The 12,547-nt window shown below is 37.9% G+C and overlaps 1 pseudogene; it reads left to right on the top strand.

The window, feature by feature from the left end:
- Window positions 1–1,331: 1,331 nt before the first annotated feature.
- LOC110286365 (proline-serine-threonine phosphatase-interacting protein 2 pseudogene) lies at window positions 1,332–6,767 on the top strand (annotated as a pseudogene).
- The last annotated feature ends 5,780 nt before the right edge of the window (window positions 6,768–12,547 follow it).

Here is a 12,547-nt window from a genome sequence, read left to right as displayed (position 1 = left end):
AAAATTTTCCATACTAATAAAACCAATAAAGTCTAAAAGGATCTATTTTATCCAATTAGAAACTTAACTTTAAAACCATTGGAAAAACTGTTTCTGTGTGAGGTTACTTTTAGGGAAAAATGTCTAAAATGTTTAGACATGAATGCAATTAATAAAGACAAAATTGATACTATAAATTTCTTTTTTTCAAGACTGACTTGATAATAGAAAAATTACAAAGGTCAGTAATCTATTAGGTATATTATTTCCTTTGGAAAGTTTAAAATACTAAAAATAAAGTTTACATTTGATATTTCCTGTGCTGAAAACTATAGTGTTTTACATGTGACTTTACTAATGATATTTGCCTGTTGAAAGCCAAATGTATATACAACTGTATAATCACCTAATGCAGCAATATTTTAAAAATTAAATAAGTTTATGAGCAGTTGTTAATTTTATATGCTCAGTTGTATGGAATATATGGCCACTTACTTTCAGTTCTATAAATGATTTATTTTCTGAAAGAAACAAATGAAATAAAAACCAACAACAAGGGAGAAAAGAAGGATCTGAGAGGAAAAGGCAAGGGTGGGGGAGAGGGAAACATGATCCTGTATTGGGTGGGAGGAAAGGACTGAAACTCTGAGGGCCAGCAGAAAGAATGTAAATAGGCAACCTCTGGAGGTATAAGATGAGGGGTCCCTCCAGAACGTACCAGAGACCTGGGAGATGAGGACTCTCATGATTCAAAGGGTAGGATCCTAGATGAAATGTTTAATATAGGGAGAAGGAACTTATAGAGCCCACCTCTGGCAGGAAGACAGGGCACTGAGGGAGGAAAGGGGTTGCTATCCCACAGTCAAAACTCTGACCCATGAATGTTCCTGTCTGAAAAAAAGCTGCAGGGAAAGAAATGGAGAGGAATCTGAGGAGAAGTTCCAGAGACAGACCCAAGGTGAGATCCAAATCAAGGGGAGGCCCCAAGACCTGACACTATTACTAAGGCAAAACGGGACCTATCATGGCTGCCCTCCAAAAGACCCAACAAGCAGCTGAGGAAGTCAGATGTAGATGTTTCTACCCAACCAATGGCAGAAGATGCTGACCCCTGTAATTAAATTGGGGAAAGGCTGGAAGAGGCTGAGGAGGAGGTTGATCCTGTAGAAGACCATCAGTCTCAATTAACCTGGACCCCTGAGATCTCTCAGACACTGGATCACCAACCAGGCGGCGTACATCAGCTGATATAGGGCCTCCAAACACATATACAGCTGAGGACTGTTGGGTCTGGGTTTAGTCAGAGAAGATGAACCTAAACCTCAAGAGACTAGAGTCCCCAGGGAGTTTAGATGTCTGATGGGGTGGGGGGCGGGGATGGGGATATCCTCCTGGAGACAGTGGCACAAGGAGGAAGTATGGAATGTGGAAAAGTGAGGGTGGGCCTGGAGGGGAATAAAATATAGAGCGTAAAAAAAAAAAGAAAATTAAATAAATAATAAAAATACAAATAAAATAAAATAAGAAATTAATTCTAAAGAAACATCCCCTTTCGCAATGGAAATCTTCCTGTGTGAATAAAATTTTCCTGTTACCAATGCTCTTTATTCTTTTGTGTAGAAAAAAGTAGCACTTTACCTGCCACCATTAGCATCAAGACAATCTACATAAATGCTTATTTTCTACTGTTAGTTTCTTGAATGTATTTTATGCTCTTGTTCCCATACCTTCATTCCCTGGAATACAACATGCCACCAATTTGGGGAGTGCTAGATGAAATAAAACAGTACAGTACAAATTAACAATGACCCTTAAGGCAGGAAGTATATGAGTCATTATATATAATGATAGTATAAGAGAATTTTAATTACATCACATGTAATTTAAAATGCATTAGAATTTGAATAACTGGTATTGTAGACACATAATCATGACAGATAAGTTGTGACCCACTAGGCTTAGAATTAGTTAGCTTTTTTTTTAGAATTTCATATAAACATCTCTGCACATTGGAAACAGAAGCTTCTTTGATGAAGATAGAAAGTTCTGTTCTGTGGCTATAGGTGAATGTATTTTTCTTGAATATGCATGTTTTTATTAATCATTTTATTCATTTACATTTCAAATGATATCCCCCTTCCCAGTTTCCCCTTCACAAACTCCTGTCCAATCTCCCCTCCCCTTTGCCTCTATGAGGGTGCTCCTCCACCCACTCACCCATTTCTGCCTCACCCCACTAGCACCCCACTACACTGGGGCATTAAGCCTCCAGAGGACCAATAGCCTCCCCTCCCATTGATATCAGATAAGGCCATCCTCTGCTACATATATATCTGGAGCCATGGATCCCTCCATGTATACTCTTTGGTTGGTGGTTTAGATGAAGTTACTAATTGTATTGTTTAGTAAACATGTAGTAGTAGATTCTTCTCTAAGATCCAATATATTCCATGTCCTCAAAAGCTGGACATATTTCTAGAACCAAAAATTTACCTCCTTTTGCACTGGCTTCAAGTCTAATTAGACAGTTCTTGGCTACCATCAGGATAAGCATGCCACTAGTGCACCGTTAGTGATGTTTTGCCATGATGCTAATTGTTATGGTTCATAGGCATTACAGCTGGATAAGACTATGGATTTCTTTTCTTTTCTCCCTGGGCAACCTGCATAGCACCTTCTGATACTATTCAAGCAAATCATCACGAAGGAAACTTCTAGGACAGATGCAGCATATGGAATTATTTCTTTATGTCTGTAAACTTTACATTTTTTATTAATTAATATCTAATAATATAAGACATAATATTTCAGATGATTAAATTAAAATTAAAACATTTTAGATTGTGGACATTTGGAATAAAGCTCTTTGTCATGTATTTAAACACATGTTTTGCAGTTCTAACACATACAATAATTTTCTTCTGACATGGTAGTGCCTTTAAACTTATTACTTGAGAGGCAGAGGCAAATATATTTCTGTGAGTTTGAGGCCAGACGAGACTGCAAAATGAAAGTCTGTTTCAAACAAGAAAAAGATAGAACAAGAAGCAATTTCCAATTATTATTTTATATTATTTTTAATAGGAAAATAAGTTAACATTTCATAATAGGAGTTCGCAAGTTCAATCAAATATGTCATTTATAAGATGAGAAGATAAAAGAATCCTCAGGCAATTAGTTTGAAAAAAACTGTGAGCTAGAAGATATAACTATATTATTATCTTAGAATTTTAAAAACTAATATTATCAACCCTTGAAAATGTGTTCACAGAATGCATTTATTTAAAGGAATTTCTTAGTTAACAAGTGCTTGTCAACAGTGATGTGATGTCTTAATGAATACTTCAGGCAGCTTAGTATGCAAACTGATTAATCTGTCTCAGTCTTTATGAAGTAGGTATAGAGATAGCCAAAATTATCCATGAACTAAAATTCAATTTTCAAGGTTAGAATATGTCCAAGTACTTGATTTGGTGATTCTATATTTACTTTGCATTTGATATGAACACAGATACTTCAAAAAAGAAAAAAGAACATAAAATTCCTTAAGACTTTATATTTGGTGAACATAAATACATGGTATTTCTGATGCCAGTCTTTGGTTATGTTTTGAGTTGTTCCTGACACATTTTACATTTATAATTACTGTGAATACTTGGCTAGTAGACTACAGAATGCCAATTTATGATATTCTCTTCATCTATGCACAAGTGCCAGGAGAAATAAGAGAGAATTTTTTTCTCCCATTGTCATTGTGATTTCAGAAACTGTTAGCACATTCGCAGAATCCTTAAGTTTAATAGTTTGCATCAGTTTCAACAAGCCAGGTTCCAGAAGAAATTTCCTTATTCAAACATAGAGTTTGTCATTGTTTTGAGATTCATTAGTTTAATTAGTTATAGCATTGTGCTAATGAGTCCAAGGATACTGACTTCAGTCACACATAGGTCATTTAATTCTGTACAAATATATTTCGTTTCCACCTACACTAGGCCCTTTGTCATTAACAAAGAATCTAACAAATATGTACTATTTTATCATAAAAGATACCTATTACCACTGCTGAAAAAAATAAAACAGGAAAATAAACACACCGACACACACACACAGAGGCAGGCAGGGAGGGAGGGAGGGAGGGAGGGAAGGAGGGAGAGAGAGAGAGAAAGAGAGAGAGAGAGAGAGAGAGAGAGAGAGAGAGAGAGAGAGAGAGAGAGAGAGAGAGAGAGAGAGGCAAAATACATCATTTGCCCATGTAGACAACATACTTATTTGCATATTATTATTAAAAATAGATCTTTATTCCTACGTATAAAACATTTATTTAACTTAGATGAACTTTGTTAAGATGAATAACTTCAAGATTTTACTACCTTTCAACCAATGCTCTATTCAAGTAACACAATTAAGGTTGCTCTTTCTATTAACAGTCTGAAGATTTTTAATTGAAAAAATATATATGCAATACTATAGCAAATATGAAAAGCAAAAGACCCACAGGTTATTACTACATGTTAATGTTTAACTACTCTGTAGTTTTATAAATAAATTCCATATAAAAATCTTAGTCTATATAATTTCCACATATATAATAATATAACTTATATACGACTTTATATAACTTACTATATGGTTAAAATGTTACTATACGGTTAAAAATATGGTTCCATTCTCTTCTCAGGGTACATTGTAAATAAAATAAATGTAGAGGACTTAGTCAAAATATGGAAAAATCTTCTCAATGTCTTTCTATTTTCTATCATTTAACCCAATAACTAAAGAAGTCATTAGATATGCACTCACTGATAAGTGGATATTAGCCCAGAAACATAGAACACCCAAGATACAATTTGAAAAAACAAGAAAATCAAGAAGAGGGAAGACCAACGGGTGGATACTTCATTCCTCCTTAGAATAGGGAACAAAATACCCATGAAAGGAGTTACAGGGACAAAGTTTGGAGCTAAGACGAAAGGATGGACTATCCAGAGACTATCCAACCCGGGGATCCATCCCATAATCAGCCACTAAACCCAGCATATGCCAGCAAGATTTTGCTGAAGGGACCCTGGTATAGCTATCTCATATGAGGCTATGCCAGCGCCTGGCAAATACAGAAGGGGATGCTCACAGTCATCTATAAGATGGAACACAGGGCCCCCAATGGAGAAGCTAGAGAAAGCACCCAATGAGCTGAAGGGGTCTGCAACCCTATAGGTGGAACAACAATATGAACTAACCAGTACCCCCAGAGCTCTTGTCTCTAGCTGCATATGTATCAGAAGATGGCCTAGTCAGCCATCACTGGGAAGAGAGGCCCCTTGGTATTGCAAACTTTATATGCCCCAGTACAGGGGAATGCCAGGGCCAAGAAGCAGGAGTGGGTTGGTAGCGGAGCAGGGCAGGAGGAGGGTATAGGAAACTTTCGGGATAGCATTTGAAATGTATATAAAGAAAATATCTAATAAAAATAAATAAATAAATAAATAAATAAAATATCACAAAATATAAGATATTGTGTTTGAATAAAGTTTTAAGCTTGATGAATGCTCCTATTGTATGAAATACAATATACTTACCAGTGCAAGGAGGAACATATCTAATCTGAGAGTGACTTAACAACCACATCAAAAATAAAGCCTTATTTAATTGTTTTGTTTATTTTGTGTGCAAACATAGTTTCATTTCATTTTACTTTTTAGGAATTTTATACATGCTTTAAGTATGGCAGATAATTATGTGAGATAAGAAGCCTTATGGCCAAAGTTCAAAAATTGAACTTGTTATATAATTTCCAATTTGAGAAAAGCCATTCATATGGAAACATATATTTTCTGTGCTTTAATTAAAGAAGAAAAAGAACATTTCCACATGTATAGACATACTGTTTTTAATATTCCCTTAATCTCTAAATGTAGTTAAGAATAATATTTCGCTCTGTTTACACAAAGGCCAAGAAGAATTATGAGCAGAAGTGCCGCGACATGGATGAGGCAGAGCAGGCTGTCCACCGCAGCGCCAATGTGGCCAACCAACGGCAACAAGAAAAGCTTTTTGTGAAACTGGCCACTTCAAAGACTGCAGTAGAGGATTCAGACAAAGCGTACATGCTACACACATCAACATGCTGGAGAAGGTTCGAGAAGACTGGCAGAGTGAACACATTAAGGCCTGCGAGGTGTTCGAGGCTCAGGAATGTGAACGAATCAACTTCTTCCGGAATGCATTGAGGTTGCATCTGAATCAGCTGTCACAACAATGTGTCGCAAATGATGAGATGTATGAACAATTCCGTAAGAGTTTAGAAACGTGCAGCATCGAGAAGGACATCCAGTATTTTGTGAACCAGCGGAAAACTGGACAGACTCCTCCAGTACCCATCATGTATGAGAATTTCTACTCTCCTCAGCGGAATGCTGCCCCACCAGGAAAGACTACAGGACCCAATCCAGCAAGGAGAGGACCTCTCCCAGTTCCTAAGCGTATACCAGATGACCCTGATTACTCTTTGGTTGAAGATTACAGTTTGCTCTATCAGTGACGTCAGAGGTGAAAAGAAAGCTTTCCTCAGCTACTGCTTCTGTGACATGTGAGAGACCGAGAGCAGCAGGTCCATAACCAAATCACGTTGATCATGAAGATTTTGATGTGAACCCTTGTTGAAAAATTGTTTTTTGATATTTTAAATTTATAGTATACATTTGAGTCAACCTAGTCTAGTAGAGTTCTGCAGAGTCCCCCTTTTTCCCTCTCAGAGAGTTTACATACTGCCCCAGAAGGAAGAATTATTATTTCCTGGCTAGTTACTAAGGTTATCAGTGTTGTTTCCTGACGGGGAAGCATAGCCACTCTGGATCCTAAGTGTTGGCTTGAGCAGAGCTGCGGAGGATGGCTCCAGTTTCCAAAGATGCTCCATGGGCTGTGGGAAGGAGGGCCGGGGGAACGGGCGCCCTCTCTCGGTGCAGCGTTTGAAACTACCTTTGTTCTTAGCTGGAGGAAGTAGAAGCATCTGACTGGACTTGCTCATTTTCACAGAGGGGAAAACAAGAACCAGCAGGGCGAGGTCAGTTTCCTTACAATTCTGATGGCCAATGAGAGGCAGAACCAGACCTAGAGCACAACTTTCTGGCACTGTTTTTAAATTTATAGTATACATTTGAGTTTTAAATTTATAGTATACATTTGAGTCAACCTAGTCTAGTAGAGTTCTGCAGAGTCCCCCTTTTTCCCTCTCAGAGAGTTTACATACTGCCCCAGAAGGAAGAATTATTATTTCCTGGCTAGTTACTAAGGTTATCAGTGTTGTTTCCTGACGGGGAAGCATAGCCACTGTTCTAGCCGTTTGTGTGGCTGCCATGCTCCTGCGGGCTGAATGAGGGTATAAAGATTCTGTGCAAGCCTGATGACTTGTGTTCCATCCCTGGAACCCACACATGTGTGGGGTTCCTCTGGCCTCCACACATGTGCATAGCAGTGACTGACACGTGCGCAGGCAGACAGACACAGACATACACAGACACACACATACACCACACACACATAGAGACCCCTCCCCCACACACACATAGACACATACACACATACCACACACACACACACACACACAGACACAACATATATACACACACAGACACATACACACACATACAAACACACATTTAAAAAGGATATTTGGCTAACATTTTTTTTCATCTAATAAAATGACTGGAATTTAAGTGTCAGAATTATTTTTATAAAAAATGCAATGTTCTGAATAAACCACAATGGAGAGAGATTTGAATCTGTGAGGCCCTGGATTGTAAAGTACTCTCTTGTACTTTGTACTTCTCTTGTAGGAAGCTATGATGGGAGCTGCCGACTAAGTTGTGGCAGTCTGTAGACGGCCAACTCCATTTGATTCTGAGACAGGAAAGTTGAAAAAAAAATAGATTCAAAGAGATATGTTATTTTAATGATTCCTCAAAAGGATTTAGGATTTTTTAAAGCTCATATTCAATCTCAAATCTTTACAGAAAGTCTCCTTCTGCTGTGCTCTGGAACCTTTAAAGGGTCATGCTCATGGCAGGGAAATCATGCACTGTGTACCCGGTGTTTTACACCCAAGAAATTGGACATCGTAGTTAGGACAAAGTCTGTAGGAAGACTTCTGACTGGCATGTAGTAAATGTCTGTGCCACTTCAAAGAACAATCACATTCTTTTCCTCTGTGCCGTAGCTTTCCCAGGACTTTGGACAAATTGATTAAAATAAGATTGAAACCCCGTGCATGGGAGTGCCTGCCCATAATGGCAGCATGCTGGAGGCTGAGACAGGCGTACTGTGAATCTGAGACAGGCCTGGATACATAGTGAGAAGCCATCTCAACCCCTTCCCTACCCAAAGATCAGCTATTTCCCCTCTTTCAATGTAGGACGCACCTGGCCCTGGCAGCCTCATGGCCACCTTGTGGCACGACAGGAAATTTGCACCAGTTGGGCATCCTTTTGAGAAACTCAGGTTTGCCAAGGTCTGTTGACTTCCCCAAACTGGACAGCCTCAGGAAATTGCCTATTGGACATGGAACATTCTGTTTCTAAGTATAGTATTTATTGTTGGTCTTCAATGATTTATATTTTCTATCAATCAGCATAGCTGATGTAAACGTGTTTTATGAGTGTAAAATAATATTAATTTTATGGCTTTTTTCCTGCTTGACATGAAGTAAAATAAAAGTTTGTGATGATTTGGAATTTAAAAAAAAAAAAGAAAAAAAAGAATAATATTTCAGTAGACTACACAGAAACTAACACTTTAGAAATCAAACATTAAGTTTTTTTAAAATATTTTTATTAGGTATTTTCCTCATTTACATTTCCAGTGCTATCCCAAAAGTCCCCGATACCCTCCCCCTGCCACTCCCCTACCCACCCACTCCCACTTTTTGGCCCTGGCATTCCCCTGTACTGGGGCATATAAAGTTTGCAAGTCCAATGGGCCTCTCTTTCCAGTGATGGCCGACTAGGCCATCTTTTGATACATATGCAGCTAGAGTCAAGAGCTCCGGAGTACTGGTTAGTTCATAATGTTTTTCCACCTAAAGACCCCTTTAGCTCCTTGGGTACTTTCTCTAGCTTCTCCATTGGGGGCCCTGTGATCCATCCAATAGCTGACTGTGAGCATCCACTTCTGTGTTTGCTAGGCCCTGGCATAGTTTTTAGAGTGCTTTCTGGTAACTACAGAAGCTATGGCACATCACATTTTAATATCTAGAGAAAGGTAGCTGGAACCAAGGTTGAAACTTTTTTTTTCCAGTTCACTATATTTCAAAGTACTAGAGGGTATTGTGAAGGGTGCTAAAAAAGAAAGCCATCATTACGTTTGTCCAGCTATAAACCCTATAAACTAGAAACCCTAAACTTCCTGGAAAGATGTACTCAACTATGTAGCAGTGCCATGAGACATTGTGAGGCTAGCCAAGTCCTAGCTTGCCAGAGGTACTAGTACTCATGCCAAGTACTTCAAGACAGTTAACACCTGTGAGAGCTAACATTATGTTGATAGCTAACTTTATGTTTAAAAGATTAAAATTATTGTGCTTAAGATAAATATAAAGAAAATAAAAAGAAATATAAAGAAAATAAAAATTTCCAAATGTTTAGGCTGCTAAGAGTTAAGTTTGTAATTAGCCTGTGTAGTACACCTTTAACAAAACTTCTGTTTCTGCTTCTGTAAACAAAATATTGCTCTGCATGACTTGACCTTTACTTGCATGCAGTCAGAATGTAATTTTGTATGATTCACCTTGAAAATCCCCTTATTGAGGTGGCTGAGCATTGCATCTGGAAATGAGTCCCAAGTATAGCCCAGGAACCAGTATATAAATAAATGCATCTCCTTTGTTAAAAATTATTCATGGTCAGACTGGTAAATATCTGAAGAACCTTGAATCCATAACACACCCAGGCCTGAGAAGGGTGTAGACTCAAGTAGAGAACTTCTTAACATTATTTATCAAATTGTCTTCTAAATGTTCATTCTTATCCCCAAAGAATAGAGCTACTGGGATCCTTAATCAGGAAAGACTCTCCTTACAAAGAACAGTGGAGGAGGAGGGTTCTTCATGGCTATGGAGACACTGAGAATAAATGACAGTTGTGAGATCATGCATAAATAAGACTTTTTTACAAGCCCTTCTAAGGCATGGGAATACCTTAGAAGAGGCAGCCATAAGTATGTAAGAGCCACATGAGAGAGAGTGAAGGATGACAAAATGTCATTCTCTAAGCAAGATACACCCATTACAATCTTTAATTCACAACTGGTAGAAGTAGTGGTATTTTGGAACTCTACCCTTTATTGCTGAACAATTGTGTATTGATAGATTCTGGGAGAAGAAGAATCCCTTCATCTTGTTGTATGCTTAGCGCTGTGCTAGCATTTAGCACTAACATTTCCATTCTGTGCTAAAGATATTTCCATTCTGTAACCCAGATATTAAACAAATCAAAATAGCTCAGAAATTCTCCGAAACTGACCATATTCACTAGGTTCATACTTCTCAGCTGTAAACAATAAAGATTTCTGAGAGGCAGTCTCAGACAAGCAAAGCAGCAGAGGAGACTCTCAGAGTAGCAAAGCTGCAAAGGAGATTCGGAGACCACACAAGCTAACTAGAAGAAGCTGAAACCAGCAGAGCCTTCTGGAGGAGATCTAAATTAACTGTATCACGTTGAAAGGACACTTTCCAAATTGTTGAGCTGCCTGCAACTTGTTCATTGTGTTTCAGATTCCCAGGTTTTGTGACCTGTCATCCATGCTGCAGTGGAATACAATGATGCAGGTGTCTTAGAGTAATTTCTGCTCCTGTATGTAACCCCTCACACATATTCCTATAAATTTCCCCCAATAAGACTCCTTGGTTCACTAAGCTGAACTGTGGTGGTGCCTATACTTTAGTCTTTTGTGGGATCCCTATGTGGGTGAGAAAACTTGTGTTTCTTCTCCTATGAAAATTACTGTCACATATTAGTGCCTACCAAGCTCCAAAGGATAGCTTCAAACACATGGTCACACAGATGGAACTGTTTCAATTCTATATTTGACAAAATAAATATTATGTATGAGTGTGAGAAAGAGATTAGCTAGGAGGGTTAAGGTTGTGTACTGGCTAGTTTTGTGTCAACTTGACACAGCTGGAGTTATCACAGAGAAAGGAGCTTCAGTTGAGGAAATGCTTCCATGAGATCCAACTGTAAGGCATTTTCTCAATTAGTGATCAAGGGGGAAAGGCCCCTTTTGGGTGGGATCATCTCTGGGCTGGCAGTCTTGGTTCTACAAGAGAGCAGGCTGAGCAAGCCAGGGGAAGCAAGCCAGTAAAGAACATCCCTCCATGGCTTCTTCATCAGCTCCTGCTCCCTGACCTGTTTGAGTTCCAGTCCTGACTTCCTTTGGTGATGAACAATGTGGAAATGTAAGCTGAATAAACCCTTTCCTCCCCAATTTGCTTCTTGGTCATGATGTTTGTGAAGGAATAGAAACCCTGACTAAGACAGGTGGTAATATAGTTCAGAGATAGGAAAGGATTAGTAGTAAGAGTGAACAATATGCAATTTGTACTTGTATGGAATTATCTAAGAAAAATTTTAAATAATATAAAAGAAATGAAGGTATTTTGCATTACTAATCAACTCAGTAAGAGCCCAAAGCTTTAACTAAAACTTCATTTTGAAAGATATTTTTCTTCTTTTTTTTTCCTGAAAGTAATAAAAGGTTTCTGTGACATTAAAAATACATAACTGAATTCCTTTTTTGAAGACCTAAAACTTAAGATGAAGGCTCTTTTAAATAAGAACATCAATTTAATCTAACAATATCAGAACTAGTAAATACATAAGTATTACGAATATTGAAGAATTGAGAATAATTAGTACATATTTCAGTAACAAACTACTTGACACATTACTGCAGTGTGTTTTCCCAACATTTTGTACTACCTATTCTTTCATTGCTTCTTCCTAAAATTATGGTGTTCTTCATATGAGATCTTGGAATAAAAACAGTGATAGACACTCAAGTTTAATTTTCACTAAATTCATGGTGAATCTCCTTCACATATTTGAGTTATTCAATCAATATACATATATCATAATCTTAAGACTTCAGCTGAAAGGATGGTACAATTCACAATTAAGATTCATCTTGCCATTTCACTAAACATAATCCAGAAACATCCTCACAGATATGACTTACACTCTTCAGTTTTATCTTGTAACAATCACAATTTTCAGATGGGACTGTTGTAACATTATAGTGTTTGTGCTTAAGTGGTTGTATTTTATTTTTTTATTTTTAGAGGCCCATTGGTCATGCAAACTTTATATGCCTCAGTACAGGGGAACGCCAGGGCCAAGAAATGGGAGTGGGTGTGTGGGGGAGTGGGTGGGGGAGGGTGTGGGGGACTTTTGGGATAGCATTGGAAATGTAAATGAAATAAATATCTAATTTTAAAAAGTGGTTGTAATTTATTTAATGGCAATTTGAGAGTTAGAGAAAGGACTGAATTGAAGGGGTTTGCAACTTCATAGGAAGAACC

Source organism: Mus caroli, unplaced genomic scaffold (assembly GCF_978045245.1).
Source record: "Mus caroli unplaced genomic scaffold, Mus_caroli_1 scaffold_5, whole genome shotgun sequence".
Taxonomy (NCBI): Eukaryota; Metazoa; Chordata; class Mammalia; order Rodentia; family Muridae; genus Mus; species Mus caroli.
Note: the sequence above shows the minus strand (reverse complement) of the source record. Positions and strands in the feature narration are given on the sequence as shown.